Source organism: Lactuca serriola, chromosome 4 (assembly GCF_051521515.1).
Source record: "Lactuca serriola cultivar US96UC23 chromosome 4, Lser_US96UC23_V15, whole genome shotgun sequence".
Taxonomy (NCBI): domain Eukaryota; kingdom Viridiplantae; phylum Streptophyta; class Magnoliopsida; order Asterales; family Asteraceae; genus Lactuca; species Lactuca serriola.
The window spans coordinates 148,546,884-148,568,181 of NC_136411.1; positions in this window are offsets into that span (position 1 = coordinate 148,546,884).

The window sequence follows — 21,298 nt, forward strand, 5'->3', positions numbered from 1 at the left end:
ATTTATTGGTTATACTTTCTTTATATTTAATATTGTGGGGGGTTTTATGTGGTTCATTTTGAAGGAACATAAATAAGTTGCTATTTTTTGAAATAAACAGTTATATTTCGCAATATAGCCATAAAATAACAATGTATTTTGAAAGTACATTGTTAAATGTTAGATTATATTTGTGTAGACTCATTTTCACGCATAGTTGGCTATATGTAGTTGTTTTCCGTGTCACAAGTAAAAAATGTTTGAAGATACTTATATGTGACAAACAAGGTCATTGAACTAATAAAACAAAAAATATTGTCTATAAAGAGGTCCTTTAACGTTATATATATTTACCTATTTTAGTGTAATTTGTACACATTTTAATAATACCAATAACCCTACTTTTTTATAATTATTTTGTAATATCTATATAAATTTGCATTTTATTTATGTGTTCCCCGCGTTTAATACGGATCATAATCTATTTCTTATTAGTCCAAGAAAATAAACAGAACAAGAATACCACAATAGCAAGTCCAATGTGGTTGATTTCTTTGTCTTCATACACTATTTGAGACGTCGAGACAATATATCATGATTGACTTTTCATTTTTCAGAAGTTGTATGCTTGAGAATACACAACTCTTGTTTTTTTTGCTTCTTGAACTAAATGAAAAAAAAATAATGGTAGAACATTCACAACATTGAGAGATTTTTCATAAAAAATATTAAAATAAAAAAGTCATTCATCTCCGTAATATGAAAGTTGTTTCAAGTTACTGGACCCTAATTTAATTGTTAATTTCTAATTGGTAGAAAAGCTAACACCCGTCAAATTATTGAAAAACTCAAGCCAAATAGCTTGTTAATCAACAAGTTATCTAAAAAAAGATTATGTTTGAAAAAGCTCCAAAAACTAGTTTTTTGAAATTTCATAAACTTTTAAAGATTAAAATGCTCATATTATTGAAAAACTCAAGCCAGATAGCTTCTTAATTAATAAGTTATCTAAAACAGCTTGTGTTTGAAAAAACTCCAAAAATTAGTTTTTTAAAATTTCATGAACTTTTTGAGATTAAAAAGCTTATAGAGACGCAACACTCTAACACAACTAAGTTTTTTGTTTGTTCTGGATTGGTCATTGAAGTTATCTTTTGAGGCAATAAGTTCCTAAAGTATCAATTTACCTGTTAAATAGGGAAATATCCGGTTTATTTTCGGTTTCACCGGTAACCCTTAGTTCATGCGGCTTTTTTTATATAAATTAAAAGTTAAAAAATTATCTACATGGCTTTGTTTTTATTTACTCTTAATAAAATTAAGCCCTAGAAGACCATAACTTTATCACCGGCACACATAAATTCGACGACCATATCTCATATCTCTCTCTCTCTCTCTCTCTCTCTCTCTCTATATATATATATATATATATATATATATATATATATATATACTGCCGCCGCACGACATATCCATCGACACCTCCTCCTCTAGCCTCCAGCTAGCCTTCTCTGCCTCCCCCTTCTTTCACGTTGCTTATAGGTGCAATCTCTCACTATAATGATTAGCAGTGTGTTTTTGGTGGGATCAAACAAGTAAGAAAATAAAGGGTGCATGATTTTTGAGGCGAATTAGATGTGAAATGAAAAGAATGCTACTGAGCATCCCGTCTCCATCGTAAATGAAGATATTTGATCTGTGTATTTTCATCAAACTAATGGGGCTAGCAAGAGATTAATGAATCAAGGAGCAGGAACGATGGAATATTCGTCACTCTCTCCATAAATCTTGTACGTTATCTTCTCCTCAATCCTCACACATTTTACAACTCTTACAGACTTCAGGTTTTTGAAATTATTAAATGAATATGTTGATTTCAATCTTTTAGGGGAAAGCACTGTGACGATGGGCTATGGAATCAACCATGGAAGTTTGAAGTGGGGAACCACGTAAAAGCTTCCTATTGATTGTTGTATTTGATGTCTCAAGAGTCTCTACCGAGCTTGATAATTCCATTCGTCTGAAATGATTAACAATAACCGCTTTTTGTTTTGTAGTGGTGGTGGGAGCTGTATAATATTAGCGGTAAAAGATGGTGGTGGTCGGTGGTGGACAGTCAGGTAGGTGGTGCACGACGGTAGACAAGCAGGTGGGAGGTGGGTAGTAGTGCTGGATAATAGAGAAAATTTGTATTTTTTTCCATAGATGAAAGCCAATCTAATATTAAATAATAGATGGAAATAACTATGTGGCTTTAGAAATTAAATACAAATGTTTATTAAATGCCAAGTCAGTGAGTTTACTGGTTCATAAGTTCGAAAGTGGTGTAACTAATAGGTAAATGTCAAATTTAATGACCTATTGTGCAAAAAAAAAATAACTTTAATGACCAATCTGAAACAAACCAAAAACTTAGTTGTGTTACGGTATCAGTTTCCCTCTAATCAATAATCTGCAAAAAATCCATGTTAGATGCCAAATGAGCACGTTGTTATTTTCGAAAGCAACTTGCATGACCTATGACCCATATGTCATCCATGGATATTACCATGACACTATAAGCAAATAACACATGACCCATTACCTATATGTCATCCATCTGTATTACCATGACACTATATGCAACTAACACATGACTCATGACACATATGTCATGCATCCATGGGTATTACCATGAAAATATAAGCAACTAACACATGACCCATGACCCATACGCCTTTTATACATAAATTTTGTTTCAAACATAGCAACAAAAAGATGTATATTTTATTATTGTTTAATTCTCAATTATAATTTTAAATTAAAATTATGGTATGAAAACCTCGTTACTCTTTATTCTTTCTTGACGTTATATACCTTTTCTATCTCGCTGGAACTACTTTAAAAAGTTTTAATTACTAAGTATTTAGCGTTAATTTGTACAGTTTAAATTTTTCATTAGTGGAGCTTCAAAATTAAGAGAAAAAAAATCATAAAAACTTCGATAAAATAATATATAGATGGATATACTACCCTCACTGTTCGTTTCATAATAATTTTAGTCAACTACTTTTTTAATTCATTAACTGTTTATACGAATTATATATATATATATATATATATATATATATATATATATATATATATATATATATATACACACACACACACAGTGTTGTAAAACTCACCGAGTTGGCCGATTACTCGTCCGAGTACTCGCTACTCGGCCCCTTACCGATGCGAGTTACAGAATCCGAGTACTCCCCGATTGGCCCCTTATTGAAGCGAGCAGTGTTGTAAAACTTAACCAGCTCGGTGATTAATATGTATAGTATACTTAATGATTTATTATTTAACACACACATGTGATTATTACTATATATATATATATATATATATATATATATATATATATATATATATATATATATATATATATATATCTTAAATTTTCAATAATTATTCCCGAAGTGGGATCATTGTGTGTTTTTCAGTTTTTGTGTATTCACATGTACATAATTTTGTTATATATATTTTAATCAACATATGGTTTTAATTTATGATCTTGACATATATAATTTCCCTAAAAATATTTGTACATGAATTACCGAATACGAGTACTGCCCGAGTACTCCCGAGTACTCGCTATTCGGTAGTCAACCGAACAGGTACTGAGTAGCGAGTTCTACAACCATATATATATATATATATATATATATATATATATATATATATATATATATATATATATATATATATATATATATATATATATATATATATAAGGTTAGGATTAAACGTGAATATTAAATATAGTGTGAATGTAAGACTAAATCTAGTCCATCGGATGAGAAGCATCATTTGATTAAAAATTAATGCTGATATTCTAATTTTTTTTATTTAATCTTTAAATTAAATTGACAATAATATGTTATAAGGGTAATTCAGTAATTTTGTAGGATTTAAATTAGGAAGTCGAAATGTTACGATTGTATAACCCGGTTGTTTCGTTCCACATTTTAAAACCCATTTTATTATGCAAGAATGTGTATGATATTAAGAAATGAATATACAATTTCCTTCAAAACAAATCAATCATCCAGTCTATAAAAGATAACGTATCACAAATTCCAAAAATATAGTACACGGCTAGACGTATAAAAGGATTGATACAGGGTTTACATTCAAATCAAATAATCGACCACAGCTGAAGAATCGAATAATGAGAAGCTGATCAAGCTCAAGATTAAGTGAGAACTTCAAAACGAAGTTCACAAACACAGCATCTGTGCCACTTCATATCGATGGCGACGACGACGATTTTGTCGATCCACCGTTGCCAGGTAATGTTTAAGTTTTTGTTTTGCGGTATATGCTTCAAGAATGCAAGTGCTATCTGCAAGAAAATATGCATTCTGTAAGTATGATAACGTGAAGTATGATAATTTTTTTATGAAATTTAGTCCAAAAGCAGTTTGGGTTTAAATAGGGTAAGTTTGAACATGGCAGGTTAATAATGACTTTGTGACTTATTCTTCAAGAATAATAAGATTATTATTGTATTTAAGTGTATTCTATAAGAATGAGTCGTTATTCTTGAAGAATCAGGTAAGAATTTATGTTTCAAAGAATTTAGGGTTTGAACATGTAACTCACTCGAAAAGTGGGGGGTTTTTTTTTTACAATGATCAGTTGGTTTTGGGTTTGCGGGTGTTGTGGCTTATTAATAAGTGTTTTGTTAATATTTATATCTTCTTGTACATGGAATGCTCTAAGAATCAATGGTGATCGCATTTCCTTTGTTGTTGATATGAACTGGTGCTACAACAATTGAGTTTTAGAGTTTATGTTGGTTGTAATGGTTAAATACATAATTTAAGGATAGAGGACAGTTGTTAAAGTAAAAAATGGTGTTAGTTTAACTATGAGTTCAAAGGTCGGTCAACATAAGTGCATTGTTGTTGTGCACGGCCTATATAAAGTGCAATACATTCTTGTGGAATGTATCAACGTACAGGCCCTGTCTGAGGTTGGCGTTGGGTAGTAAAAAAGTGGTGAACAATTCTTTTAGAATAATGGGAACAACACAATGAACATATTCTTCAGGAATGGTGTGAAATACATAATAAAGGATAGTATGTCAAATTAAATGAGACTATATAATGTGAGTAAAAAATGGTGTTAGTTTAACTATGAATTCAAAGGTCGGTCATCATAACTGAACATATTCTTCAGGAATGGTGTGAAATACATAATAAATGATAGTATGTCAAATTAAATGAGACTACATAATGTGAGTAAAATGGTTTATTTTTTAACTTGATTTCAATGACAGGTTTTAACTTGATTTCATTGACAGGTTTTGGTTTAATAGAACAAGCTCCGCAAGCTGTAGCAGCATTTGATGAAGAATTACCAATGGTAGAAGTCAATGTAGAACAAGAAGCAAGTATGAGTGGATGCAGGAATGAAAATCATAAAAAAAAGAAAGAAGAAGCACATAGTATAATCAGCAAAGAAGGGTAGAAAAGTTAAAAGAAAAGATGATGGTATCAAAGCTGGTGAAATCAGATCAAAAAGAAAGTGTAATTTAGTAGCAAAGGCTAATACAAGTAAAAAAGAATATGGTTCTGGGATGCACAAGCCAATTGAAATAAGTAGCAATTCGAAGAAGAAGTTTGAGAAGAAGGTAAGGGAAACAAAATTGGAAAAGAGAATGGAAAAAAAGATGGATAAAAGGCATCCACAAGGGCTTAGAAGACTAAATAGTAGAATGTCACCAGCGAAGATGAGCCTAGCTGTTAGGAGTTTGACAAAGGCGCAAAAAGAACAAGTTAAAAAACTAGGTTTAGGTATGTTATTAGATATAGATATTGGTAGTTTACCAGGGCACTTGAACTACTATCTTCTTGATAATTATAATCCATTGACAAATAGACTTGTGTTGCCAAATGGTGCCTTGGAAATAACCAAAGAAAGGATACATGAGATTACGGGTATACCTATGGAGGGTGTTAATATTAAGGACCTACCTTCCTGTGGGATGGACAATCATGTACTTAAAGAATGGATGGCTCAGTATCCAAAAAAAATTGTTTTCTAGTACAACATATTTGAAAAAAATAAAGGAGTCAAGAGTGGATGACATTGTCTTTAGACTTAATTTTATTATATTGTTTATCAACACCTTTATTGAGTCAAAGCAAATGGGGACATGTCAAATAAAAGTTGTTGATAAGTTAGTTCTGTTGGAAGACTATTCAACTATTGATTGGTGTCAGTACATGGGTGATAGCTTGATGACAAGGAAGCAATTATGGAATCGGGATGACCGGTTTTGCTATTACTCAGGGCCTATTACCGTATTGTTGGTATGAATGTCATAAATATATTTTAAATACTAATGATTATTATTCTATAATAGTTATATTATTATATGTTGTAACAAATTAGTAATATGTGTACAACTTGTTTATGTGTTTAATGTCCGCATAAGTGAAAGCATTAAATTGAAAAAAAGGACTCCTTTCATAATACATGTTACTGGAGATAAGCTGGAAAAGATCGAGGATTCTAAGGTGAATGCGGATGCTCTTGGGATGGGGAATTTCATCAAAAGAGAAGATGATGAGAATGAAGATGTTAGTAGTGATACAGATATGGAGATGGAAATAGTTGAGAGAGAATTTGTAGATGAGGAGGTAAGCATTGTTATTTTATATCCATTTAACATAGAATCATATTAAGTTTGATTGTGTAAGTGATGGTGTAATATATTTAAGAATGGGCACATTATAATGAAATATTTAGGTTTGAATTACATATTCGATCATACAGACGTGATTATGTTATATAACTCATTTAGAATGATGACATGGTATGAGGTATATGAGCTTGTGATGAGTTTTAAAATTATTTTAATCTTAAATAATGGATTAATAATAATTTTTCCTGATTAATTATTATGAATCAGTGAATGTGTAATATTATTTGTTTATGACAGTTTAAGTATTTGGTACATGCAGGCATATTGTGCCATATTTGACATCGAGTACAATAAAGTATTGACTGAAAAAGGAAACATGTCAAAAGCATTAATTGAAGGGCTAAAAAAGTTTCCTGATAGTGAACTATTGAGAGAAAGGATGACATTGATGAAAATGTTGTTTAATGATGTGGGGATTAATGAAGATGCAGTTGAAAATGAAAGTGATGGCATTGATGAGGACACATACACAGATGATAACATGTTACAGAAAAATGCACAACATGAAAATTTTGGACAGGCTTCAGGGTCAAATAAAAGTCCTGTTACACCATACGGGACAAAAGAGAATGTAGAATACATTGGGCAACACAGGGAAGGGAAAGAAATTGCACATGCCTATGTGACGCCTATGGGTGAAAATAATGAAGCATGGGGCAATATAAATGAATTGAGTAGTTCACAATTCTTTAAACTGCCTGGAGTTGTAGATAAAGTGTTGGATATGATGGATAAAATATCAGGTGAGAAGAAGGTTACTTATGTTGGAGATAACAATTATGGGGTTGATAAGAGTTTAAAAGAGACAATCAATGAGGAAACAACTTTTATTGCACAAAGCTCAAGAAATTTATTGACTGATCTAAACGAATAAGTTGTTGTGAAGGATAGAGGGAAAATTGAAAAAGAATCAAATGTGACTGGGAGAAGGAAATGTAAAGTTACAAACTATGAGCAGTCACCATTTGTGGATAGGGTAACTCGGGTACATGAAAGAGTAAGAAAAGAAGAAACGACTCTTTCCAACTCTATTTTCACTTCTAAAAGAGATCAATTGTAAGTTTAGAATTTATATTCATTTTTTAATCATATATATTAAAAATGTTATATGGTTTGTACATGATTGTTAATGAGTATGTGTGTAAGTAGGGATGTGATTTTGGATTTCGAAGAAGGAGAAAGCCTTCTTCAAGGTGATGCATATTTCTTTGAAGACAAATTGTTCATTCATAGGTCGATAATTAATTGTTGGGCAACATTCTTAAACAATATGGAACGATACAGAGAACTAGGAACAGCAGCAAGAGTGTACTTTAATACCTATTTTATGGTATGCATAAATTTTTTAATACTTGAAGTTCATTGGAAATGAAATGTGTTATTATGTTAATTTTTGGTTAACTGATTCCTGCAGAATGAATTAGTGATGGACGAAACAGAACTTGAGATTTTTAGACTTAAGGAGTTCACTTTAATGCTTGAAATGGTCATTGGAAATTTGGATATCAAAGCAAACTTAAGTGATGTTGGACTGGTATTTTTTATAATGAAAGATATAAATTTCAAAAATATTGATGTGAATAGCATGTTAATTAATTTAGTCACTTGTGCAGGTTTTCTTCCCGATAGTTGATGTTGACAAGTATTATCTATTGTGTTTCGACTTAAAGAGGGGAAGATATTTGATTATTGATCATGTGAAACGTATTGATACAATTGAAAGTCGATATGGAAAAATACCAAGAACACTTGTAAGAAATAATATTATTACATTTTAGCAAATATGGAAATCATATATAAATAAATTATGGTTAACATTACGTATTTGACTTTGGTTGCAGCAACGGTTCTTTTGCAACTACTTGATGACACAAAACCATCAAATGAATGCTGAATTGTACTCAAAGGAAGCAAAAATCATGAGAGTAGTTTGGGAAGTCCGTGATATTGGTCCTGACTGTGGTCTATATTTGATGAGGCACATAGAGTGCTATAAGGGAGATCTAGAAGGGAAGTGGGAAACAGGATTTAAAGGAATAAAACATAGTGATGCTGAGATATTATTAAGACTGAGGTACAAATATATGTATAGACCGATGACCTCGGATTACAACCTGCAGAAAGACATGTTGTTGGAAGAAGCTGATAAGTTTTCAAAGCTAGATATATTGCAGAAAAGTATGTTGTTTGATAAAGTGAAGGAGTTGGCAAAGAATAAAAGAAAGAAGTATAAAAAAAGGAAGGAAAGGGAAAAAGTGGCTGAAACGGGTATAGTCGCAGAAGAATGTTAGTGTTTTGAATGTCTGGTTTGCAAAACAATAGTTTTTATATTGGTTGGTTTGCTTTAAGTTTTTGTATGTCGTTTGTTTTAACTTATGTCAGACTTTGGTTGATGGAACATCTTATTATTTTGAAGTTAAGGTATGAAAAAAAATGATGGTTTATGGAAGTTATGATTGAAATAAAGGTTAAAGGTTTTGGGTTGTGACAATTTTTTGAACTCTTATATGATTAAGATATGATTTTATTGGTAATTCAAACAAATATATGTGGAATGTGATTTTTTATGGTTGATTTATTAGGAATATGATTAAATAATAATTGAAATTGGTGGTTCCTAGGATGACTGATTTGCATTGAAAATCAGTAAAAATAGTTTGTAAAAATATATATCATTTACATGGATAATCTCTTAGAATATTGTGTTTTAATATGGTATTGAATAATAATTTTAATTACATTTACCTGGACATTCTGGTAGATATTTTTTTTTAATATTTTGGTATTAAGTAATAAAAACGTGAATGTAAAAATGTTGTTATTTGTAATAGATTCTAAGAAAAAATTTGTTTGGTATTACGTGTAAGTAATGGTTCCCCAGTATGCTACATTTGCATGTAATAAATCAAATAATAGGTTTGTGATAGTATATATTCTGAAAGAATTAATTATAAAACATAGTTTTAAAAATGATTATGTATTGAATAATAAACTAGAACAGGTGGAGGTAAAATAACAAAAAAAAAAGAATAAAGGAATTAATTACTTATAACAATGAGTACGTAGCTACTTATAACGATCTAAATAACACGTACTCTTTATTGAAAAAGAAATTAAATGAAAAACATAAAGTCGTTTAATTCATTTGTTGCATGAATAGGACAAAAAAAAGACTACACTACTTTAGCCTTCAAGGGACAATTCCTCTTATCATGATTAACCTTCTGTTTGCATGAGTTACACATTCTCTTTGGTTTATGACATTGATTTGTCAACATCTGTTTTTTACTTTTAAGTCTTTTTCCACGAGTACCAGAACATTTGTTGTTGATTATAGAAGGATTCTCAATTTCACGTTCCTTTGGAAGAGTAACACCTATAATTTGTTCAAAATGATTCCTGTTAACCAAATTGTTAGACGAAGATGAAAGGCAATACTTCATTTTCAACTTATTTATCTCCTCTAAGTACTCATGCAACTTCACTGGATCATGACTCAAAAATGAGACACAGTGATCAACAGTTGAAAAGATGTCGATTGCTGCCTGGTCAGCTTTCCCGTTCATTTGAGAATTCTTAAACCGACTCCTCAATAATTTTGGAGGAATTATGTCTCTACACCAACGTTTCAATATATATATCTTTCGGGTATTTTTTTCAAGATTGTAGTACCTCATAACAGAAAATATGTGCCTGCATAGAACTCCAACATGTTCAAAATGCATGCATGTACACATGAAGGATCCTTCACTCTTGTTGTGAGTAACCTACATTTTATTGATGAAAATTTAATTAATTTCAATATCAATTAATATGTCTATGATGTGAATTTTAATTAATTTCAATATCAATTAATACCACAAACATACCTTAAAATCTTTGTCCTTCACAAGACTATCAAAATGATATTCTTCCTCCTCGGGTTGGTCGGGAACGAGTTCCTTTGTCCGTGTGCTAACACTTTTCTTTCTCTCTAAGACATCAAACATGTCGAAACCATCAGAAGAATCAGTTACGACTTTTGTGATAAAGCATGATTTTTCGGATTCAAAAATCTCTTCCTGAACTTGATAAAATATTCTTCTAGTGTAAACCTTTGTTGCGTGTGGTTCATAAGGAAGATATGTAATGTTCTTCGGAAATGTTGTTGTAGTTGTGAAATCCGATGAATTTTGAGTGTGCCTCTGTCTTTCCATGACCAAGTCAAATGTCATCATAAAATTGACAAGATATGATCCGGATAGTGTAGTGTTCTGAAAAGACCAGTTTTGACTTTCTGAGAGTGACGTGGTTCTCATCAAACCGGACATTGGAACATTCTTGAAAAATGCAGGAATCCAAAGTCTCCTCAAACCAAACATCTTTCTTAACCATGTATTATCCTCAAGATGAAATTCTGTAATCATACTGTCCCATCCAGCTTCAAACTCTAATTCATTAATTTTTGCATTCCATATCAAGCTGTTGAAACGTTTCTTAAAGTCTGAATTGTTGGCAATTTCCCAAGTTAACTAAACAAATACAAACAACATAAAAATGTAAGAATACAAAGAATAACAAAAATTGTAAATTAAATAAGAAATTTTTTTGTAAAGAATATTCAATTGTAGAAAATAATAGTGGTATGTATACCTTTTATGGTAATTTTGTTGTTATATGCCACATACATAAACGATGACTGGATAGTTGTAACAATTCATCAACTACTTTTTTGATTGCCGGATCTTGATCAAACATTATAATCTTAGGTGGACTCCCAAAAGCTCTCAAAAAAACATTTTAATAACCATTTGTAAGAATCCATGTCTTCTCGGGTAAGCAATCCAGCACCAAATGTGACACACCTCTTATGGTTATCAATTCCAGTAAATGGAACAAATACCATGTTATACCTAAATGGAAAATATGTTATGATCATGAAAATGTATTTTAAAAAATTATTAGTAACCTAATAACCTGTTAGTCTGGTAGGTGGCATCAAATGAAACAACATCCCCAAACTCTTTATAGTTATACTTAGAAGTTTCGTCAGCCCAAAACATTGAAAATAGTCTTTTTTTTCCTCGACTCTAAACTCGAATGAGAAGTTTGGTGCATATTTAACTCTCTCTTCCATGATGTTGACAATCAATTGGGCATCACTACCACCAATAAACCAATTTAAATTCCTAGCACAGTTCTTGTAATCAATCGCCAATCCACCACGAACTAAACACCCACCTTGGAGACCACACATTAACCTATAAGCTTTTTTTGCCCCAAATTTATTCTTAGACATGTTATAAATGTAAGTTTGCTGAGACAAATCTAGTTTCCTTTTCGCACGTGACAAATGCATATTAGCCTTAGGTATCAACATATGATTATGTCTTTCAACGAATTCATGAACCACATATTTTCCTGTCTAAGGAAGGAGCTTGAATACAATATGAGCCTCACATTCTATCCTATGCTTATCTTTTCTTCGTTTTATTTTTTTGTACTGAATATCAATAGTGTCAACATTACCAGTGTTGGGCTTTCCTTCTCTGTTACATAATAAGTACCTGCTTGTGAAAGTACCATCCGTCTTCTTCTTGTTTGATCCTAGCCTAATATCAAAACCTGCTTGAAATGCATAATTTTTGTACATTTCTACAGCTGCATCATATGTATCATATATGTCGTCGACTTTAGGCTTTACATCTTCATTGGTCTTGGGTGTATAATAATTTGTCCCACCCAGAGATGTATAATCACTTACAACTACAAATTGTTCTGCATCTGTAATATATTAGTTAATGTTTTATTAGTACCATTCTTAAATAATAATGTAAGAATAATGTGTGATTGAATATATTTTCTAAAACACATTCCTAAAGAATAAACAACTACTGCTTCTGATTTCTGTATCAGTTCATACGTAACATTATAATGATTACAAAAAAAAATATTAACTATATTTTTGCAAGAATGTGAATTACAACAATAACAATGTTTGTAGTTTTGCGTCATTCAGACAGTTTTTACCTTCATTTACTTCATGATCAACGTAATCCGAAACATAGTTTTCGTCATCTATATTATCTGACCAATCAATTGGATCTTCTGGCTGTTGGTGAGTGATAAATTCTTCATTCTACATTTCATTCGCCATTCCGATGCTTTGATTATGCACGACCTGATTCACTATTTCATTCTCCATTAAGAAGTAACTTGTATTTTCATTGTCCATTTGGTTTTATAGGCGAGGAATAAGAAGAGTTGGCAAAAAAGTAACTGAACAATCAAAATCAGAGCAACTGCATGTTAAACGCTTCATATTTTTGGATAATATAGTATTCATTAAAAACGTTTATAAATTTCGTTATTATTTATATTTTCAATTGATAAAATAAATTATTGACTCCAAAATACAAGTAACTAAAATCAACGTCTGATACATTTGAGCAAATATGGATCATACTTCCAAATTTAATACAACTTGTTGTCTTGCTCAATTCTTGAAGAATATATACTACTGGTATAAATGTTTTCCAGCATTTGATGAAAATACATATAATTGTAATTAACTAATTCAAGTTGGACATAGGTGGAATTAAATTGTAGTTTAGGAGTAGGTTAAATGTTACATTTTCCTTTTCAAAAAAATAATAATAACTAATTCAATGAAATCGATCTTATTCCAAATGAAAATAAATATAATTATAATTATCTTATTCAATGAAATCAGACATATACGGACATTTAATGAAAATAAATTCTCATAACCATGAGAAAATAAAATGACTAGCAAACGAATTGAAATTCAATAACGATATATCTTCGTATATGGACAATTCCTCATATCATGAATGTCAACTAATTGCAAATCCTACAAAGTCTCTTCCTTTCCACAACTGCATTTCTTTCAATAGCGACATTCTCATAATGTGGTTTCACACATCCTTCAATCGTAATATAATGAGCTTCCACTATATCCAAAACCAACTTTTGATACACTGCTTTCTTGTGTCCCATGCAATGCTTCAAAACCAACGGATTAAGAAGATCATTCATCCTCTTCAATAGACTAATAATCTGATATATAAAATACATATTAAGTTGTAAGTTTATTATAAAATAATGTTCTGTTCAAACTGAAACTACTACAAAACAAATTCCTTTATTTTTTTCAATTTAACAGAACTATTTAAGTTAATTATGAATAATCTGTTAGAATGTATATATTTTGAAAATAGTTTTCATAATTCTTTAAGAATACAAGATTCTTTAAGAATGATAGAATATATCATTCTTTAAGAATTTCATATGACGATTGGATGAATCAATGGAAAAATAACCAGTTTAAGAAACATAAAGTAAAATATATAAACAAAAAAACAGATAAAATCATGCATTTATACAAAATAGAAATCGAACAGATGCATCGATTATACTGGTGTTGATTTCATCATCGACAATACTCATTATCACAGCAAAATCAGAATTGTTGAGTATGACAACTTCAAACGAACTACAGCAAAACTTGATTAATAAAGGATGCATGAAAACAATATGTCGATCTGAACCCTAATTAAACAAATCTGATACCTAATTAAACAATTGAAAATATATTATCATTTGAAACGTTCGAATTTCTTCCATATATACAACTATTTTAATTTAGGTAATACAAAAGAAAATGTCGATCATACCCCTTTCTAGATCAATGGTTGATGTTTGGTCTTACAATCATACAATAGTTAAGGTTCATATATGAACCTAACTCTCTCTCTCTCTCTCTCTATATATATATATATATATATATATATATATATATATATATATATATATATATATGTGTGTGTGTGTGTGTGTGTGTGTGTGTTAATTTTCAACATGGCTGGTGAATAGTATCGATATTGAGCCTAGCCGATACCAGCCGTTTCCAGCCAATCCACTTCGATGTTCGGCGCTGGTATTTTCCTTTTCTCAGCTTGCCACATTTTGAACGAATTCGAGATTGGTATTCGATTTCTCGAATTTGCGTTGGCGTTCACTTCCATACCATCGATCCTGTCATTCCGATTTTCATTGCTATTGGATTCCTCGATTCTGTATCTTCCCTAAACGATTTTGCCTGTATAGCACAGTTGATTGCAGTGGCTAGATTTTGTTTTCCATTGCAGTTGGGTGGATTTCAATGTTTTTCCATTGCCTTTCTGGGCTGATCGCTTCCTCGATTTTGCGTTATCTTCCACTTCTTCCATTCATTGGTAAGTTCTTTCTATGGACTTCGATTATCGACTTTATTTTCTATTTTGTTCTTTTCTATTTGCTTTTTTTTTCTATATCTTTTTTATCAGAAATGAAATAGAGAAGAAAGAAATTATTGATTGCAATGATCTGTCTTTATTAATTGATAAGGAAGACACATATACAGTATATATACAAGAAGAAATAAGAACTCTAACTACTTAACTGTTACAGACTAACCAACTAACAAACTAACAGACAATGAATAGTTAATTACTAAATTGCCCTAGAGTAATTCTAACACCCCCCTCAATCTGGAGGGTGCGAAAGAAAACCCAAATTGCGAATGGCTTTTTGATGCTTCGTTCCGGATAAAGGTTTAGTAAAAACGTCAGCAAACTGATTGTTAGTTGATACATGAGAGAGCTGAATGAGTCCTTGTAATTTTTGACGAACATAGTGACAATCTCTATCAACATGTTTGGTTCGCTCGTGATAAAACAGATTCTTTGCAATATGAATAGCTGCTAGACTGTCACATTTCAAAGGAATAGGTTGAAGATTTGGCACTTGAAGATCATGAAATATTCTTATTATCCACGCTAACTCAGCGCAAATGCGTCTCATTGATCTATACTCGGCCTCTGCTAAAGATAAGGAAATAGTAATCTGTTTCTTTGATTTCCAAGAGATGGGAGTGCCACTAAATAGAATGAAATATCCACTAACAGATCTATGAGTAACTGGACAAGATGCCCAATCCGAGTCACAATAAGCTTCAAGATTGAAAGTGGATTTATTGTTGAAGTGTAAGCCTTGATTGATAGTACCTTTAAGGTATTTCAAAACATGTAAAGCAACTTCAAAATGACTCTTGGTAGGCCTTTGATTAAACTGGCTTAGATATTAAACAGTGAATGACAGATCTGGTCTGGTATGAATAAGATAGTTAAGTTTGCCAATTAGTTGTCTATACTGAGTAACATCTTCTAATAACTCTTCTTTAGTAGAATGTCCATTAAACTTTGATGGAAGTGGAGTAATGGTTGAATCAAAATCACTCATGGAGTATAAACTGAGAAGTTCCTTGATAAACTTTTGTTGATGAACAACCATACCAGAAGAAACATGAACAAATTCTAAGCCAAGGAAATAACCAATCTCACCATGATCCTTGATCTTAAAAGAATCATCTAAAAATTTCTTGAGATCTGCAATGCCTTCTAAATCATTTCCAGTAACCAAAAGATCATCCACATAAACAGAAACAATGATTATAAGATCATTAGTATTCTTGATGAAGAGAGAATGATCATTTTGAGAATGTTTATACCCTTTTTTGTATAAGGCTGAGGATAATTTTGCATACCATTGTCGAGAAGCCTGTTTCAAACCATAAAGTAACTTTTTTAACTTGCAAACTAACGAATTAGAGCCAACATCTGATCCAGGAGGAATCTTCATATAAACTTCCTCATGAAGATCTTCATGAAGGAAAGCATTATTAACATCAAATTGTTGTATGAATCACCCCTTTTTAGCAGCAACTGAAATAAGACATTTGATTGTAGTAAATTTGACAACAGGAGAAAAAGTTTCATGGTAATATATACCCTCTTTCCGAGTGAAACCCTTTGCTACCAGCTTTGCTTTGTATCATTCAATAGTACCATCAGCTTTGCATTTAATCTTGTATACCCACATACATGATATGGGTTTTTTACCCTTTGGAAGTTTGACAATAGTCCATGTATTATTGGCATGTAATTCTGTTAACTCTTTTTGCATAGCATCTTCCCAGTTTGAATTTCCCTTTGCTTGAGTATAGAAAATAGGTTCAGGCTCATGAGTGATAACATTGAAAGCAAGGGTAAAATGGTCATGTGATGAATTTGAAGGTTTTGAATTTCCTAGAACACAGAGATTAGTGAGAGTATGAAAACAGTCATTATCATTTGAGGATGCAAAATTGCAAATATAATCTCTAAGGTGAATAGGTGGTTGTCTTCTTCTAGTAGGACGAATTATTTGGGATATATTTTGTGGTTGTTCTTCCCGATGGAATCCTTCTGAAGGTTCACGTGTTTCAGTATCATGTTATTCTTCAAAACAAGAATTGGGTATATATGTAGGTGGTGATGTTTGAGAGAATTGGTTATGGAGTGAATGTAAGGGGAAAATATGCTCAAAGAATTTGATGTCCCTTGTAACAAAAATTCGTTTTGTTTCAATATTCATCACCTTATATGCCTTTTGAGTAGAAGGCATCTCAAATGAAGATTTCAATTTAAGCACTTTAGTTGGCATTCTGTTTATAAGGTAAACAACTGTTTTGACACATTCTCCCCAATAAGTTGTGCTTAACCCTGCTTGAAAATATAAAGCTCTTGCAACCTCAAGAATATGCTTATGCTTTCGTTCTACTATTTCATTCTGTTGTGGGGTATAAGTTGTTGATGTTTGATGAATTATGCCATGAGAAGAATAGTATTCCATACCCTCATTGCTACTTTCCAATTCATAAGCATTATCAGACCTGATGACTTTCACTTTCTTTGAAAATTGAGTTTGGACAAACTTAACAATGTCTTTAATAAGAGTTAAAGCATAAATCTTATTATTCAAAAGATGTATCCAAGGATGTCTGTTGTAATCATCCACAATTGTTAAAAAAAATTTGTGACCATCATGGGAAGTATGTTTATAAGGACCCCATATGTCAATATGAATTAAGTCGAAAATGCCCTTAGACTGAGATTGACTTGAAGGAAAAAGCAAACGAGATTGTTTAGACTTAGAACAAATCAAACAAGGAAAATCATTATGAGAATCAGAAGGAACAAGTGAAAGATTCTTGAGAGTTTCAATTGATGTATGTCCAAAACGATTATGCCAAACCATTACATTAGAAATGGATTTACATTTATTTGAAGAATCAAATTGTTTGAATACATACATACTGAAAGACAAACTAGACTTAATTGAATGATGATGAAAAACATATAGATCATTGATGCGATTCCCTAAGATTCCAGGTTCAATTTTACTCTTCATCAAAGGGTCCTGCAACAAACAATGTCTATCAGTAAAAAGAAAGAATGTCTAAAGTTGAGATGCGAGTTTAGAAACAGAGACAAGATTGTATTTGAATCTTGGAACATACAACACTTGATGAAGAACAATAGAATCATGGATTTGAACATCTCTATAGAATTCAACTGAAGTATCATGTCTATCAGGAAATTCAATCATGTGAGGCTGATGTAATTTGTGAAATGTAGAAAAAAGTTCTTTATAAGAACACATATGATTAGTTGCACCAGTATCAACAATCCATGACAAATGAGATTGTAGCATATTGGATGACTTGTAAACATTTGATGCAAAATGTTTAAAAGAAAACTTATTACCTTCATTCTCCATAGCATCGATTTTCACTGAATTATTCACTTGACTTGTGGAAGAAGAAGAAATGTTTCTAGCATTAAGCAAATGAAGAAGATGGTTGTATTGATCTTCAGTAATTCCAATATCAGGCTTGACAGTAACATTTTGAGCCATAGATTTAGATTCTTCCTTCTTTGTCTTTGTAAACTTGAAGTTAGAAGGAAATCCAATTAATCTGTAACACTGAGACTTTGTATGGTCATTCTTCTTACAGTGATTACAAACTAATTGTTTCTCGTTATGTTGAACATCTGATGAAACATGCATAGCTATGGAATCAAGATTGATCTGATAATTATTAGGAAGAGGCTTCATCATCAAGATCTGGCCACGAAGAATCTTGTAGCTATCATTTAATCCCATCAAAAGTTGGATTAGGCGTTGTTCTTCAAGAAATTTATGAATAGCAGTAGCAGATTCACATGAGAATGGAGGAAAATTTTGAACAAGTCGAAGTTCATCCCAAACTTTTGTCAACTTAGTGAAATATGATGTGAATTTTTCAGATCCCTGAGATATAGAGAAGATTTGTTGTTGAATTTGATAAAGAAGAGCTCCATTGGACTGCTCATAGCATTGATTCAGCTCATTCTAGATTTCAGAAGTAGATTGTAAGAACAAAACACTTTCAGCGATGTTTTTCGACAGTGAATTTAGAAGCCAACTAATAACCATAGAGTTGACCCTGTACCAATTTGGATAATTGGTTGAAGTAGTGAGAGGCTTCGAAATAGTGCCATCAATGAACCCTAACTTGTTCTTCGCTGATAAAGAGATGATTACAGATCGGTTCCACGAATTGAATCCATTTCCATCAAATGGAGTGTTAACAAGCAAAAAATTTGGATGATCAGAAGAACCTATGAAATAGGGACTTGAATGATCAATAGCTGAATTGAATCCTGGTTCAGCCATTGAAGATGAAGAAATCGAACAAAAACAGAGAGCAAATTTGAAGAAAAAAAATCAAGAACAAAAGAATGAAGCACTTTTGCTCTGATACAATGCTATCATAAATGAAATGGAGAAGAAAGAAATTATTGATTGCAATGATATGTCTTCATTAATTGATCAGGAAGATACAAATATAATATATATACAAGAAGAAATAAGAACTCTAACTACTTAACTGTTATAGACTAACCAACTAACAAACTAACAGACAATGAATAGTTAAATTACTAAATTTCCCTTGAGTAATTCTAACAATCTTTGTGTTTTTCTTTTATTACCTCGTCGATTGAACCCTTTATGTTTTTTACACTTCAATTTATTTTTGACCTAATCTTAAAAATGAATCCATTTCACCTAATTTGCAAAGAAGATGTCACAAATAAAGTTGCATGCATCTTTACCTTCACGTTAGTGTCCTCAAAATACTACATTTGTCCATACAACTAGCTCAGAAGCTGATCAAATAATAAATGTATCGGTATCACTTTCAATTTAACGATGCTTATGATTTTTTTTTGTCGTAGTAACCAACTCTCTTGGAAACCTTTTCTACCGCCCTCAAATGTAATGGAAAAACCTATGAATTCGAAGCAAATCTTACAAAAGACTACTGACCCATGCGAAGCATGGGTCTCCCACTAGTTAACAAATAAAAATTTTATTCCAAAAGGAAACATCAACATTAAGTAATATTAATAAATAATAAACTAATTATGATTTAGCAATTTATGAAACAATATCATACTTTTAGCATGATCAGAAAAATACGTTTCATTTGATTCTCTAAAATCTTTAACATGTAACACACTCATGGTAGGGGTAGTTTAGACTTATTTTCATAAGATTTTTTTTGTTTGGACTACATCTTTTCATATTGGCAAAACATAAGTTTTAATTTATTTCTAAACTAGACATTTTCCCTTTCTGTTCTGCAGGGACATAGGCCGATAGTCTACTTATGTCCATTTTGTGGAGAGTCGGAGACATAATCTGTAATATTTCTATTAGACAGAAACCAATTTCTAAATTGTTTTAAAAAAAATAAACCGAAAAGTATACCACTTAAACATATGAACCAATTGTATAAAAAAGACAAAATTGCGAAAATGGTCCTTATGGTACATATTTTTTCCGAGATTTAGTCCAAACCTTGATTTTTTTGGTTTCGTGGTTCTTTAGAGTTAGTTTCGTTGCAGATTTGGCCCCTCATTAAATTGAAATGAGTTTAATACCCTTGGGGTATTTATTTTCTATTTTTCTTTCATTTTTTTAATGTTTAATACTTATTTATTCATTTTAATAATTAAAAAAATGAAAGGGCCTCTCTCTCCCTCCCTCCCTCATCCTCCTCCTATCTCTTTCTATTTGTGTTCTCTCTCTCTCTCTATGTGTGTGTATGTATTTATGATATCTGAAAATGAAAATTCAAGAACACATAGATCAAGGTCGAGTTCTCTTTTCTCCCTCTAATTTTTGCAGGTGCAAATGAGTTTCAAGAACATCATATTTAGATTTGGGTTCAAGCACATATCATGTTTAGATCTGGGTTTAAGAACAAACCCTTAAAACAAATCTGGAAACAAGTTTTTGTAAATGAGCTTCAAGAACAAAAATTAAGTTGCTTCACATGCTTCCCACAAACTTGAATCCCCAAATTAAAACCAAAAATTGAAGTGAAATCAGATGTATGAGGTTGCACAAGGTGAAGACTAGGGTTTCCCACATGATGTTGAAAACCATGGCTTCCATCAAATTACCCTCTCTAGCTTTAGATATATTCAGATCTTGAAGACAAAACAAATTCGACTGAGGTCTTTGTCTCCTGTTAACACCACGTATTGTCTTCTCTCAACACCACTAATGACAACTCAAACGGTTTTTCAGATCTGTCGTCGTTTTGGGTTTCAACCGCCTGTCTCTTTTCTGTGACAACTGGCAGTTTTGGGCCAATCAAAG